General features: G+C 38.7%; 1 pseudogene; it reads right to left on the reverse strand.

Moving 5' to 3' along the window:
* Positions 1-434: 434 nt before the first annotated feature.
* On the reverse strand, positions 435-15,683 carry LOC132488140 (NADH-ubiquinone oxidoreductase chain 5-like; annotated as a pseudogene).
* Positions 15,684-16,345: the final 662 nt, after the last annotated feature.

Here is a 16,345-nt window from a genome sequence, read left to right on the forward strand (position 1 = left end):
AGGGCAGGCTGTCTCCTTCAGAGGCTCTACCTTGATTGGTACATAAGGGTTTGTCTCATAAAATCAGCTCGTTGCTTATAAATCCATTCTTTTCCCACTTCAACCTGCATATGAATCACCTCAAAATCTTGTTAAAATGTAGGCTCTGATTTAATGGGTCTGGGGTGGGGCATGAGATTGTGCATTTCTGATGAGTTCACAGTGGGTGACAAGGCTGCAGCACACAGATACACACATGGAATAGCTCTATAGTAGATTCCAGGGTGTCTCCCTGTAACATGTGACGGCAGAATTTCCCATCATGGTCCTGCTCCCAGGCTCTCACTGCTTGAGTCCCTCATCTGCTACAGAAGCAGATTTCTGTCAGAGCAGGACTCTTTCTGAGCTGGAATTCCAAAATAGAGTCTTGGTCTATAGTGTTTCCTGTCTCTAGCCTAGACACACTTTAGGAGTGTTCCTCTTCCCCTGCGCATTGCAGTCACGGAGGAGCTATGAAAATCCCGGTGCCCAGGTTTCATTATCGACCAATTAAACCCGAATTTGAATAGATGTCCTGACAACTCAGAAGGAGTTTGGAGGGAGGTAGTGGTTAGAGTTATTGATAGGTTGGTATAAGATGTGGTGACGGTCTTGATAATTAGGTCTTTAGAGTAAAACCCGGTGAGAAAAGGTATTCATTCCTGTTAGCGCTAGGCATCCAATGATAAGGACTGTTGCAGTGAAGGGTAAGGACTTGAATAAGCCTCCTATTTTTTGAATGTCCTGCTCGTTGTTTAGGTTGTGAGTAATGGATCCAGAGCATATGAATAATATGGCTTTAAAGAAAGCGTGTGTGCAAATATGTAAAAATGCTAGATGAGGTTGGTTGACACCGATTGTTACTATCGGAGATAATTTTTTTAATGTCATTTTGGGTAAGAGCGCATATGGCTGTGAACAGGGTGGTAAGGGCTCTTAGGCTAAGCGTTATTGTTTGAATGAGTTTGTCATTTTCTGTCAAAGGGTAAAATCGGATAAGTAGGAAAATTCCCGCTACAACTATTGTGCTTGAGTGGAGTAGGGCCGAGACGGGGGAAGGATCTTCTATTGCTGAGGGAAGCCTGAGGTGAAGTCCAAATTGGGTTGATTTTCTGGCTGCAGCTAGTACGAGTCCTGTGAGAGGGATGTTTAAAGGGTTTTGGTCAAGTATGAAAATTTGTTGCAGATCTCATGCATTTGTGTTAGATAAGAACCATGCCATTGATATAATGAATCCGACGTCTCCAATGCAGTTATATAAGATTGTTTGAAGAGCAGCTGTGTTTGCATCTGCTGGTCCATATCATCATCCGATGAGCAGGAAAGATATGATTCCTACCCCTTTTCATCCAATAAAAAGTTGGAAGAGGTTGTTGGCTGTAACAAGGATTAGTATGGTGATGAGGAAGAGGAGTAAATACTTGAAGAATTGGATGATACAAGGATCTGAATGTATATATCATATTGAGAATTCTATAATGGATCATGTGATAAACAATGTCACAGTACGAGTATAATTGAGAAATAATCTATTTTGCAGCTAAGTGTCAATTTAAGGGTTTGGACAGTAATTCAGGGTCAGTTTGAAATGAATATTTCTTGACCTGTGTGAAGGAATATCATTGTTGTGATTAGACTGGTAATGAAAGCACAGGAGATGGTATTTTTTACATATGATGGGTATTTATCATTTTTGTAGAAGTTTGTACTAGTTATCATGATTGGGATAATTAGTACTAGTAATGTGATTAGGGCAAAAGAAGAGAATAGGTTTATTACTTTTATTTGGAGTTGCACCAATTTTTTGGTTCCTCAGACCAATGGATAACTACCATCCTTTAAAAGTTTGAAAAAGCCACACTATTAGGTATGGGAGCATGAATTAGCAGTTCTTGCGATGCTTTCTCAGTAAATAAGAAGTCTTACTCTTCTGTTGCTAGATCCACAATCTAGTGTTTTTTTTAAAACTATATGTGCAGTATAGGGGACCAAAGATGACTTTGGGGTTTAGTGACAGGAGTAGAAGTGGAAGGATATGGAGGGCTATAAGGGTGTGTTCTCACGTGAAGGAGGGCATAATGTTATTGATATAGTGTGTATATTTGCTGCATTGTGTTGTGATTAGTATATACACGGAGTATAGGGCTGTAATTACAATAGTGGTTCCTATTAGAATAATAGTGAGCTTTGACCATGAGAAAGTTGATATAACTATGAACAGTTCTCCAATCAGATTAATGGTAAGGGGTAGGGCCAGGTTGAAAAATAGTAATACACATAATTTTGACAGAAAAAAGCATATTTGTGTTCGATTCTGAAATAATCCTCATCACTTACCAGTGGGATGTGTGTGCCTGTTGGACACTTGCCCAGCTCCACAAACCTTGAGATCAGGTTGACATCACCATCAGTCTCACTGAGTGTTCCACACTGATTTTGCACAGTGCTTGCTTTATATCACAGCTGTTGAAAACCCAGCTTCGCAAAGATATGACACCATTGAAAGAAACATAGCTCCAATTAGTTGGGAACATTGACCCTGACCTTGCACAGTGTCCCACTAGATGTTGAGTATTTTTGTGATTTCCTTGAAATTTTGAAAATCCCATGGTGCCCTGTGGCTGACTCCCCTCCCTGACCCTCCCTGCCCCCCAGGACATAATTTGGAAACTGTGAATTTAGATTCAGTGAATGTACTATCTTCTGTCAAATGTAAAGTTTCTAAGTGCTTACTCATAATTCTGTTTTTTTTTCAATTTATTTATTTGGTTATGCTGGGTCTTAGTTGTGGCAGGCTGGCTCCTTAGTTGCGACTCGCTGCCTCCTTAGTTGTGACATGCAAACTCTTATTTGTGGCATGCAGGTAGGATCTAGTTTCCTGACCAGGGATCAAACCTGGGCCCCCTTCATTGGGAGCACAGAGTCTTAACCACTACACCACCAGGGAAGTCCCCTTACTCATAATTCCTACAGTAATGTTTATAATGGACCAGGAACAAACACTGCTTGGATCAGCACCAAGCTGGGGACCACACTTTTGAGGAGCACTGTTTTTTTCCTTGATCTCATTTATGGATATTCCTCCATTGCTCATCAAGCTTTAGATATGGAGTTCTTCCTCATGGTCATAAAACATCTCAAGGTCAGTGATGCTCTAGTTCTTTTCCACTTGCTCTACCTTCTGCCTTGAAAATGCCTGTCCCCAGGGCTTCACATGGTTGGCTTCTTCTAATCATTCAGTTCTTAGTTCAAACATGGTCACTTCATTTAGGCATTCTCTGATGACTCAATTTAAATGACCAACACCACTAGTCAGTCTATGTAATATTATCCTAATTCGTTTTTTCCATAGAAGTGACTATTTAACATCATCTTGCTCATTTACTAGTTTGCATATTTAATGGTTTGCACCACACCAGTAACATAAATACTTCGTAAGAGTAGGAGTCTTATTTATTTTCTTCACCTTTATAGCCCTGTGTCTTAAACAGTGCCTCGCGTGTAGCAAGCACTGTATTAATAATTGTTGGATGAAGGAAAAAATGCTAAGAATCCTTGCTATACTTAAGTCTAGAATGGTCAAGTAGTACTAGGTACCAAATGTACTAGAAAAAAATAGATGAGAACAAAACCTAAAAATAAGAAAATCCTATCCAATAGCATAATACTTTCCATAAATGAGTAAAAATAAGATTATATATGATTTTAACAGTTAGCATTGTTGACCGTCTTGGGGAACAAGAGTGGCCTGTGGGAACATAGCTAAGGGCCAGTGAGACAGTCTGTTCCTCACAGCACACTCCTTGTATGCCGTCCATTTAGTTTTTTTTTTTTTTTTTTCTTTGCCTCAGATTTCTGGCTCTCTGAAGACAGAGATCATGAATTATACTTCTAATACATCTCATAAAGTTTGTCATTTGTTTTAGTCCATCGAGCTACTATAAAAATATCATAAATTGGATGGTTTAATAACAACAAACATCTATTTTTTTTAGAGATCTGGAGGCTAAGAAGACCAAGAACAAGACTCTGACAGGTTTGGTGTCTGGTGAGAGCCCACTTCCTGGTTCAAGGACAGTGTCTTTTACTGTGTCCTCTGATATCAGAAAGGATTGGGGAATCTCTCTGGGGGCTCCTTTTTAAGGGCAAAAATCCTACTCAGGCAGGCTCCACCTTCATGACCTAATCACCTCCCAAAGGGCCCACCTCCTAATACCATCACCTTGGGAGTTAGATTTCAACATATGAATTTGGTGGGGGAGACATAAAACGTTCAGTCTATAGCACCATTTCTATTGACACAAAAGTTATATATTGATTAATCAATGTAGTCAGTTATATATTGACTATATTTTTATGCTCATGAAGCTTTCTCTATACTTCCTAGCCCCTAATTAACCTCCACTGGAAACAAAACAAAACAAAATGATACAGGAGGAGGGTAAGAGGAAAAATGTGATTGTATGATTCTGTCATCATCATAGAGCTGTTTGAAGTGTTACATCTATGACATCAAAAGCTGGCTAGGAGAGCTGATGGCAGAAGACGTCAACTCTGTTACAAATGATCTTGGGGCTGTGTGGGGTCAAGTTTATTCAGGCCAAGAGCTCACTAAATAAGGAATCAGGAGTATTATTATGAAAGTGGAGAGGGCAACTTGGTCATTTTCTTTGACTATCTTCACTGTCTCGGGTTCAGTTCTCTCTGAGACAAGGAGCAAGTGGTTTTCCAAGAAGCACCAGTAGAGTAGAGGGGAAGTGGGGTGAAGAATAAGGAGAAAGAAGCCAATGAGGTGCATTCATGAGTAAGTGACTGCTGCCAACAACTGGAACTCCACCTTGCCAGGGAAATTTGGGAGATGGGTGAGGAAACTGGAGTATTTACACACTAATTTCCATTCCTCATTGACATTAAACTACTTCAATCCCCAGAACTCTTCCCAAGAGAAAGCCCTGAGAAGAATACTGGGTGTAGATGCTTGGGTAGCTGCTTGGGTAGAATTCCATTGGCATATCCCATAATGGAGAGGGCTTAATGGGCTGGGCGTGGAATAATGGTATCTGCTCTAGCTCTGCTGTCAATAATAGATTCAGACAGAGACCTCCTAAGCAGCATGCACTCAGCTACAGTCAGTCACAGCATCCTCTTCACAACTGGGAAGGAGGACCTGCTTTATGTTTTGTCAGGAATCAACAGTCCTTTTTTGTCAATTTTTTGTTCCCTTGAAACTGCAGTCACACATTTATTAGACTTCTTTTTTTCTCAGTCTTTGGGTTTTCTTTAAACGTGTTTTTTTTTTTTTTTTAACTTTTCTCTTCGAGGCAGCAATATATATCTAGCTTTAAAGGAGAACGTTTTAGTGACAACCACCCAGGTCCTAGCTTACTGGGATATTGAGATGCCTATAGGGCTATGTGGGATTTGAAATTCATGGAGTTAGAATTATAAAAATGACGTCTCGTTGGTTATGGGACAAATTCATTATCTTACCTGAAAAGTCCATAACCAAGTTGATTTTTGTATTGCCTCCCTCTTTTTTATGAATTTGATCTTGTCTTATACCCTCTGTCCCATTTCCCTTTCACGACTGGAATGAGCATAAGTAATTGCTGTTTAATAGTAGGTGCTTAAATGGTAAACGGATTCCATCACCTGGTTTCAGGCACAGAACTGAAAGCTTCTTTGTAAGAAATACAGTAGGGACTGAAAATTGAAAATAGTCAAAACTGATAATTATGAATGTTATTTTTAAAACTCTGAGACAACTAGACATAATGAGGTGTGGATGTTCTCTGGTGTGTTATAAGCCTCATGGCATTAGCAAAATATTAGCCTAAGGTTTGAAAATGTTTTTCTAGAAACAATATTTTATCCAGAAATATAAACTACACTGACCAATTATCACAGTCTGAATTCTCTTATCCCTTCTACCCAAAGGCAGCAAAGGCTGTATTAATATGAGTTACAGGAAAATTTGAAAAAAAGGGGGGGTTTGACACTGACGTTCATGGTGCCCCTTTTGCTAAAAGCCCATCAAGCCAATATTGATAAAATCAACTGGGGTGGTTATCAGGAACCGTTCAGTTTAGTTCTCGTGTGTATCCTCGGTCAAGAGAGGCATTAGCTACCTGGAGAGGCAGACCTACTTTTGTTTTGTTAAATTACTCTCTTCTTTTGGAAGGAATTGGAAGATCAGTGGTAAGTAAACAATTATTTTGCTTAAATGCTAAACTTTGACCAAGGAGTCAACCACTGAAAGCTTGAGACAGGAAGAGCCTCTTCTCACTCATGTTTTTGGAAAAATTGTTTAGCATGTTACTTCCACAGTGTATTTGCATTAAGTAAGTCCCCTACATATGAGCGAGTTCCATTCCGAGTGTATGTTCATAAGTCCAATTTGTGCGTTAAGTCCAACAAAGTTAGCTTAGGTACACAACTAACACAACTGGCTATATAGTACTGTACTGTAATAGGCTTATAATACTTTTCACATAAATAATACATAAAAAACAAACACACAAAATAAAGAAAACATTTTTACTGTTACAGTACAGTACCTTGAAAAGTATAGTAGTACAGTACAACAGCTGGTGCTTCTTAGCAGTACCAGCTACATCACCGCTGCTTTTATGCTTGATTCTGACATCCTGGGCCTCAAATAAAGATACTGTACTACTGTATTCTATACAGTACTGTACAGTAAAGTACACAAAAGCACAACCACTTGTAGAGGATGCCCACACGTGACAATGTATGCCAGACACATGAACTAACTTACGTGATTGGATATGCGAACGCACGTTCGCACCTTTGAAAGTTTGTAACTTGGAGATTCGTATGTAGGGAACTTACTGTAGTGGTCTGAGTAATAACCTGTCTTTTTTGCACCTTTCCATGTAAGGAAGAAGCCATTGGGAACATGGTTCCTCTTCATCCCTAATGTTGGATGCCTCTCCAACCTAAGGAGCAATCATGCCATTAAGACTAGGACTGGAGAAAACAAGACTAACTTGTTCATACTTTATAGGTTTTAGGAAAGTTTATATACCTGGGGGGGTAGCTATTACTAATGAGCTTCTTTGCTTTTAACCTAAGATGGGATGAACTTTGCCCCTGAGATTTAATTTCTCTATCAAATTGAATAGCACCTTGCTTTCTGTGGAATTCACCCACCCACCTAATAGTACTGAGTTCTTTTCTATGTCAGGGTCTGGTGTAGGCGCTAGAGCTACATATAGAATGGCTCCTTCCTTCATGGACTTAATGTCCAGCTTTACATGGAAGCAAGGAAAAATGTAAATGATATGGGTGTGATGAGGTAGAGGGAGAACGGAAAAAGGAGGAAGGAAGGAGGGAAACAAGGAAGGAAAGAGGGAAAGAAGGAAGGAAGGAAGGAAGAAAGGGAGGAGGGGAGGGAGGATGGAAGGAAGGATATGTAAACCCATTAGGGTCAAAGTACTCACCACTGTTTCTCTGATGAATCCCTTTCTCCTCTATTCAGAATCACCTACCATGGACCAAATCAGATTAAGGACCTGAAGAACTCTCTGACATGCAGCCAGCAGACCCTCATCTACATCTTGGCTCCTTTCTCCCCAAATTGACAGGAAGTCAGTCTAAGCCCCCAGTGTTTTGACTCGCCTTTCTTTTGTTTCCCCAAGCCATCACTGCCGTTATGAAGCCTAATTAATTCACCTTACTGTTTCCTTTCCAACTCTCACTTACCTCATTAATAATTCTTACCCAGAGGCAACAACTAATAAATATATCGAGACCTTGGAAACTTTTATTGTTCAACATAAGAGCAAGACAGCCAAAGTACATTGGTAACATGGAAGCAGAACCTAGTGTTTCTATTTCAAAGATAGTTTTCAGAGTAGTCCGAAAACGAGGTGTCAACCACATATTTTGTTTCATCCAAGAAAGTCCCTCAATAGAATATCCTCAGGCTTTGTCCCTCTAAAACACATTTATTCATTTAACCACAAGAGCAGGTTGTTGCTCAGAAAATTATAGTGCATTTTCTTTTATCTCTGTACGATTAGTATCAACAAGTATAAATCATTAGTTAGTAAAGTATAGAGTGCCACCAGGGGGAAGAGAACATGTGTCATCAAAGATGCTGGGAATATAGTAGAGAATAAGAGAGACCTGGTCCTTCTATCATGGAGCATATGTGTTAATAAGGAAGATAGACATGGTAGTAAAACTTTATTAATGACCAGTTATAGTGCTAATGGGAGAAATACCTAGATTTATAGAAAATTCCAAATGACAATCTGAGATACCAACAACTCCAATATTTTGCAACCAGCTGACAAATATTTCCTTCTGTTGCTCTAAATTACTTCCTCTGTAATCATAGGATATTTAAGCTGTCTTCTCAGGTCTTTGAATTTCTTCTTGGGGAAAAAAAAAACCTAGTTATTATTCTTTTCCCTTGAGATATTAAAGAAGGGGAAAATTATTAATAGATTTTGGAAGGAGGAGAAATACACAGGAGAAACTTGTGCTACTTAAAGTCTATTTTCCAGTAAAACCCTCAAGTCTGCCCAGTGTTCTGATGAGTCTGGGCTGTATTTTTGGTTCCCACCAAAAGGCCTGCTGTCCAGTACATTCTGGCCCAGCATAATCCTCAATTCTAATTAAGGTGCTTTCCAAGCCCACTTATCTGATAGGAGAATACAGCAAACAAGAAGCAATGAGGCACCAGCACTTGGAAATGAAATATTTGTTTTAAAATCCAGTCTTTTACCTCCTCTCTGTTTAAATTCCACTTGCCCAGAGTGCAACAGAAGCTGTGACAATCCTATCCTTGCCTCCAGAAGATGCCACAGTGGCAGTGGCTCAAACTGCTTCCTCTCCCCAGTCTCTTCTGCTGAACTCAGAAGGGAAACCACTCCAAGGATTGACATATTCAGTCATTACATGGACACTGCCACATCTGCCCAGATTATTAGCATTTTTATTTTGCTGTCACCCAGCAGTCAATGGACACTTGTCCACTGGACAACAAACAGGCAAACAGTCACATCTTAAACATTGCAATTTGCAAGTATTCTAATGTTACTGCAAGATTTTCTTTTTCCAGAATAGTCATTTCTTTGAGAAGAAAGGACATATGGAATATTTATTTGGCTTCCTTTTTAAAGAAAGATACAAAAGTATGATGACATGAAATTAGTGTGAATGGCTCAACAGCAGAGGGTTTCAGGATGGAAAGAATCTTGGGGATTATATATTTCTACACTGACTTTTCTGAGGAGACGATCAAGGACGGAAATGGGAAGTAACTTATTCAAGGTCATACAGATGATTAAGGGCTTATTTGAGACAAGAACCTCAGACTTCCATTTTATTCTGACAATGCAATTCTCTCTGCATAAGTACTGACATTTAAAAGCAAAACAAATAAACAAGCCAAAACATAGTATTGAATTGTTAAATAATATTGGGCACACATTCAGTTATCACACCATTTTGACAAGTAATGAAATGTAATACACATGAAACGTAAAGATGTTAAGGAGTTTTAGGGAACAATTAGGAAGTTAGGTGAAGCACAGTGCTTGTAAGCACAGTAAGTTTTATAAAGAATTCAAACTAAAAAGACCACGTGTTGTATTACCACCTGGGGGAAGGAGGTGGCTGGAAGAGGTTAAGTGTTCTGGTTAAGTTCTGTTTCTTTTTTTTCTTTTTTTTTTTTTTTGCGGTATGCGGGCCTCTCACTGTTGTGGCCTCTCCCGTTGCGGAGCACAGGCTCCGGACGCGCAGGCCCAGCGGCCACGGCTCACGGGCCCAGCCACTCCGCGGCATGTGGGATCTTCCCGGACCCGGGCACGAACCCGTGTCCCCTGCATCAGCAGGCGGACTCTCAACCACTGCGCCACCAGGGAAGCCCTCTTTTGTTTTTTTTAATTGAAGTATAGCTGATTTACAATGTTGTGTTAGTTTCTGGTATACAACAGAGTGATTCAGTTGTACATATACATATATACACATTCTTTTTCATATTCTTTTCATTATGGTTTATTACAGGATATTGAGTATAGTTCCCTGTGCTATACAGTAGGACCTTGTTGTTCATCTATATTACATATAGCAGTTTGTATCTGCTAATCCCAAACTCCTAATTTATCCCTCCTCCCCCCTTCCCCTCTGGTAACCATAAGTTTGTTTTCTATGTCTGTGAGTCTGTTTCTGTTTTGTAAATAAGTTCACTTGTGTCATACTTTAGATTCCACATGTAAGTGATATATGGTATTTGTCTTTCTCATTCTGGCACCTAGTATGATAATCTCTAGGTCCAATCATGTTGCTGCAAATGGCATTATTTCATTCTTTTTTATGGCTGAGTAGTATTTCAGTGTGTATATATTCTACATCTTCTTTATCCATTCATCTGTCGATGCACATTTAGGTTGCTTCCATGTCTTGGCTATTGTAAGTAGTGCTGCTACAAACACTGGGGTACATGTATCTCTTCAAATTATAGTTTTCTCCAGATATAGGCCCACGAGTGGGATTGCTGGATCATGTGGCAACTCAGTTCTGTTTCTTGATGTGAGTGCTGGTTACACATCTGTGTTCACTATGTGAAAAAGCATCAAACTGTTCACCAATGATTGGGGCCTTTTGCTCTATCTCAATTAAAAGTCTATATAAATATTTTTTACCCTGAGGTCAGCCTTCCCTGAATTTCAAAATTAATGTGGCTGATTTTTAATTTGTATTTTTCAAAATTTACTCTAGGGGAAAACCTTAGAAATTAGATTAATGGCCTGGATTGAAGGGTGTCTCCAGACTGTATCACATGCCACTTGCTTCTCTCACTGGTTTTTGCCTGTATAAGGAAGATAATAAGACCTTTATGTCCCTGAAGACTAGGGGCTATGTGGGAGGGTTATTGAAGTCCTTTCCATTAAAATGGTTGACAGTGTAGTGGTGAACAAATGCTACCAATTTGGAGCAAGCAGAACCCCTCACTCACCCTCAGTCCTATGTCTCTCTAGAAGCATTAATTTATAGTGTTTCTAGAGAGACATAAATTTATGACATTTATAATGCTTCACCTTCTTTATAATTTGCCCAAAGTTCTCTATATTCTTTCAGAAATCACTCTCCTTGTATCAGAAGCAAATGTAAACAACCTTAACCACCATACACCATACTATCTTGGGTTTAATTATTCCAAAGTTAACCATTAGTCTGGATTTCTCTTTAGCATTTTTGTCAAGGGCATGTATACAAACACGATGAAGTAAATTTTGGTTAGGAGCTGTGGCGGTTTTAAAACATGGCCACAGAACTCCTGGACATTTCCTCTCATTGAGAAGTTCTGTCTTTGTCTCATCCCTTGAACACACCTTAATCCAATAGAACGTAAAGTTCTATGAGTTCTGAGGCTGAGTTATAAATGGCGAGTCTTTGAGTCATTTCAGCCCAAGCCCCAGACAATATAAAAGAAGGAGCCTTCAGATGATTCCAGTCCTTGCCAGTCACCCCAGCCAAAGCCCCAGACAGTGAGGAGCTAGTCATCCCCATGGTCCCCTCACTGAATTCCTTGCTCATAGAACCTATGAGCATAATAAAATTGTTATTTTAAGTCAGTTAGTTTTGGGGTAGTTTGTTTGACAGCAATAGTCATAAGAACAGGAACCTAAAAAAATCTAAAATTTAATTATGTTTAGCCAATGTCATTCTGCTAGAGAGACTGAGCTCTCTTTGTGTGTGCAGGGATGAGCCACACTTGAGGTGTGCAATGGAGAGCTCTTGGGGGGTCAGTATCAGAGAGACATGGGTCCTGATGCCACATGTGGCTGCTGATTCAGCCTTGGTTGTGCTATTCCCCAGGAGAGGAATTCCACTGCCTTCCCTAACGTAGTCACAGGGTTATAAAAATCCTGGTTATGATTACTAAAGGGGAAATGTGGGGGGAAGTGATAAATTAGGAGATTGGGATGAACACACATTACAATATATAAAATAGATAACTAACAAGGACCTAATATATAGCACAGGGGACTCTACTCAATATTCTGTAATAACCTATATGGGAAAAGAATCTGAAAAAGAAAGATTGACTTTGCTGTACACCTGAAAGTAACACAACTTTGTAGATCAACTATACTCCAATAAAAATTTAAAAAAGAATTTGTTTTGATTATAAGCCACTTGACATTGTTTTTAAAAATCTTCTCATGGGAGAAGATTATATGGGAAAATATATCAATATAAAGATTAATGTATCAAAATTTATTGCACACTTTAAAAAATAAAATCATTTTTAAAAACTTGATGCCACAAATAAAGTTCTATTATAGTATAAAAAAAAATAAGAGAATCCTGGTAATGCATACAGAAGCATTATCTTTCTAAACTATATATCGTTACAGAAGTAATAGCTATTCTTAAGAGTTATGTGTTCTCTGGTGAAGATGACTTCATACTGATCCTATTGACAACTGCTTGTCTTCTAGCCCAGTTAACATTGTAAGAGACCACAGGAATAACTAGAATGACTAGACCATTTAGAATATCCATAATATCCATCATATTGGTCATTGAAATATAAGGCATGGCTCATGGTCCATTTTGAATTTGGTTCTTGTGACAACATATGAGCCAGGAAGGGAGCACAGGTTCTAACTAAAGGAAATAGCAGGCTGAGTGTCAGAAGATCCAAGCAATCTGTATTTGTGGCCGAGGCACATCTCATCTATTTAAGCTTTTCACTCTAAGGGGAATGATATTTGAAGAGTACTAAATAGAGACATCATTTTCCATAAATGTTAGATCCTATATCTTTTGTCACTAATGTTTCAAAACCAGGAACTTTGAGCTATTCAAGATGAAAGAGAATTCTCTTTCACTGGAAACTAAAGGAATCCCTAAATCCCAGAGGACTTCATTCTCAAATCCAGCGCCTAAAGATGAAGTATAAACAATAATCTGGGCATCACTGCCTCATTTAGTTCTACTATAAAATGGGTATAACATTTCTCAGCAGGAAAACTTTTAATTAATATAAATATTTGGGTCACACTGTGCAAGGAAAGATTAAGTGATTAACTCTGCAGAGGATTTGGCAGGGGTTAGGGGGCTTACCTCAATAATGAATAAGGAAACTAATTCTGAGTATCAGATTAAATTTGCTCTTTTACATTCCTGCTTTTTTCCTCTCTCTAAACAGTATTGTGTTTCATACATCATGTGGAAGTCTCCTCCCTGTGTAGATGCTGGATTACACGCCCCCACCCCTGTATCTCTTAACAAGCTCCTTGGTGCAGCTGGAATTAATGCTTCCTGTCGTTTTAAATAATGTGACATTGAAATACAATTTTTTAATGTGCTGGCATTTAACATGCCACAATATTTCAGTTATTTTACATTCATTTGGGTGCTCTAGTGTTATTACAGCTGCTATGAAATTCTGACAAAGAGGTGCATTTCTTTCTTCTGTTCCACCATAATTGCTTTTTGCTGCATCTCTGAACCGTAACCATGGCGATCTGTAACATTCATCAGAGGACCTCTTGTTATTTCCCTTGTGTGAATGAAAAACAAAGTGGTATAAATACTCAGAGAAATTTTTACAAAAGCAGGCTTTTCCTTCCTTCCTTCCTTTCTTCTTTCCTTCCTTCCTTCCCTCCTTCCTTCCTTATTCTGTCTATCCTTCCTTTCTTTTACTTTTCTTCTATCTTTTTTTCCTCCTTTTCCTCCCCCTTTTCTTTCCTTTATTTTTTCTTAAATTTTTTTTTTTTTTTTACTTTCCAAATGTAGAGGGTCTATTGAGGGGAAATTAAGTGGCATGGCTTGAGATTTTTCATTTTTTTTTTTAATGAAAACTTCTTTTGTATAAAGAAACCACAGAGAGAAAATGAGAACTTAAGTCAGTCTTTTCTAAATTTGACTGGTTACAAACAAGTCCTTGTTTGAGCTACTTAATGTGGGATATCATTACCACACTGGAACCATTTTGGTGATGTTTTGACGTGTTCTTCCCTTTTTGGGGGGTGGTTGAAATTAGCATGTCCCGGCTGCACTTTAAATTGCCATCTTTCTGGCAATTTGGGAGGATGTTGAGAGGTCAACCCTATCTATTTGTACTCTTCTCATTTCTTCTGTTCAGGTGTGACTTGACGTTTCAGGTAAAGTTGGTACAGAATTTCCATTAGATCTCCTCTGTGAAAAGGCAGTACAGGTAAACTGGATGGGCTCTGCTATATCCATATACCAACACCAGCAATAAACCTGAGTCAGCTTCGCCTGAAGCATCAGTTAATTCCCAATGGTGCTGCTATTTCATTGATTTGAAGGTAAGGAGGTGTGGACCCATCTTAATTTTATTGTAATGGTAATCATAGATATTCCTAGAACTGACTTCAAAAAATTTACCTCACTTTTTCCCATAATTTTTCCAAAATTTCCTTTTGGATGCCTAAAACTGTTAAATACTTGGCATTTTCTATTAAGTAGAATATTTACAAGAAGGTATCTAACTCTTGGCATTACCTAAAGCCAATCGAATTAGTTTGGCCAAGTGTTTTACATCCTACTGTTTTACCATCGTGTCTATTGTGATATATTCTTGGTTTCTTGTGGCAAGATATGTCAATAACAGCACATATTTTTGTGGTACAAACATTGCAAAAACAACTTACTATGAATAAGGAGTATTTGTAGAATGGTTTGGACCAAAACTTCAACCTTTGTGAAAGAAAATTATGTTTATGGAAATTTAGTGTAACTCTGGAATTGCCTGCTAAAAGCATTTTGGGTTTGCATTGTGGTCTCATTATGTTCACCTCTCCCCTGTAACTTTCAGCCATCCCAACAAACTAATTCTGCTGGTCCATAGTGATAAGTTAAAAGCATCAATAGATACTATTAGTAAATTTGATGGCCATGAGAGTGTGCCTTCTGATGTTCAGCTTCATGGAGTTTAAGTGGCCAAGAGTCCCAGCTGTTGTGCTCTGAAAACCATTGTCCTGTTTGTACCTGGGCCACACCTCCCATGAGCTATTCCCAGCCAATGAGTAAGCATATATTAAGTTAATATTCTTCAAACAACTCATCATTATATACCACTAAATAATTTGCAAAGTATCTCATTTTCTCATATCTTCAACAATAATTTAATAAGTTGGTAGGGAAAACATTATTATACTTATTTTACAGATAAGGACTCTGGAGCTCTGAAGTTATCTACTTAGCACTAAAGTAGGTAATTCCCAGTCTTCTAGAACCAACTTCTCTTCTAGATGAGCAAAACTTATTTATTAATCCATTTATTTATTCAAGAAATAGTTGGTGAATATCCACTAGATTTGACACTTTATGAAGTAGTGAGAGTAAATCACCAAAGATCTGTGAGCCCAGAAACAGATGCTCAGGTGATTCACTCAACCCAAGAGGGTTGGGCAGCTTGGGCTGATTTCATCTGTCCTGTATCTGACAAATCCCCAACCCTAGATGATCCTGTGCATCACCTTCTAGTTAGTTCCATGTGTCTGTGGTAATATGAGCCACCTTGGAGACCAGTCTGTTTTATGATCCCCTGAAATCAGCTGCTAATTGACCCTTCCACCTCACTTATGTTCCTGCCCATCCTCTTCAATATAGTCAGAATGATCTTTCTGAAACCCAAATCGCCTCACCGCCATCTCCACACCTCCTCACATGGCTTCCTTCAGCAGTTTAAAACACATCGCAGAACAAAAAGAAACTCTTAGCAGGATCTATAATCCCTAGTTTGTGTGAACCCCACCTACCTCTCCAGACTTCTCTCTCATCATTTACTCCTAGCCCTTGGGTTTTAGTTATATTCTTTTTACATTTCCTCAGATATACCAAGACCTCCCTTGTCAGTTGGTTTTGCATGAGCTATTCCCTCACTCAGCCTGGAATAGTCTTTCTTTCTTTCTTTCTTTCTTTCTTTCTTTCTTTCTTTCTTTCTCTCTCTCTCTCTCTCTCTCTCTTTCTTTCTTTCTTTCTTCCTTTCTTTCTCTTTCTTCCTCCCTCCCTCCCTCCCTCCCTCCCTTCCTTCTTTCCTTCCTTCCTTCCTTCCTTTCTCTCTCTCTTTCTTTCTTTCTTCCCATTTCACTTTGATTGATCCTTCAGATCTCAGTTCAGTAATTTTTTCTCCATTTTCTTACTGCTCTAATCAGGTCAATTCCTCCATCACACACTTTCATATCCCAATGTACATTTACTATATGATATCTCTTAGTTATAAATGTATGTTTATGTGCTTGAGTCATTGATTAACGCATACCTCCTTCATGGCTGTTTAGTGAGGATCTTTAAGTATAAGATACATGTATTC

The sequence above is a fragment of the Mesoplodon densirostris genome, chromosome 4 (assembly GCF_025265405.1).
Source record: "Mesoplodon densirostris isolate mMesDen1 chromosome 4, mMesDen1 primary haplotype, whole genome shotgun sequence".
Taxonomy (NCBI): Eukaryota; Metazoa; Chordata; class Mammalia; order Artiodactyla; family Ziphiidae; genus Mesoplodon; species Mesoplodon densirostris.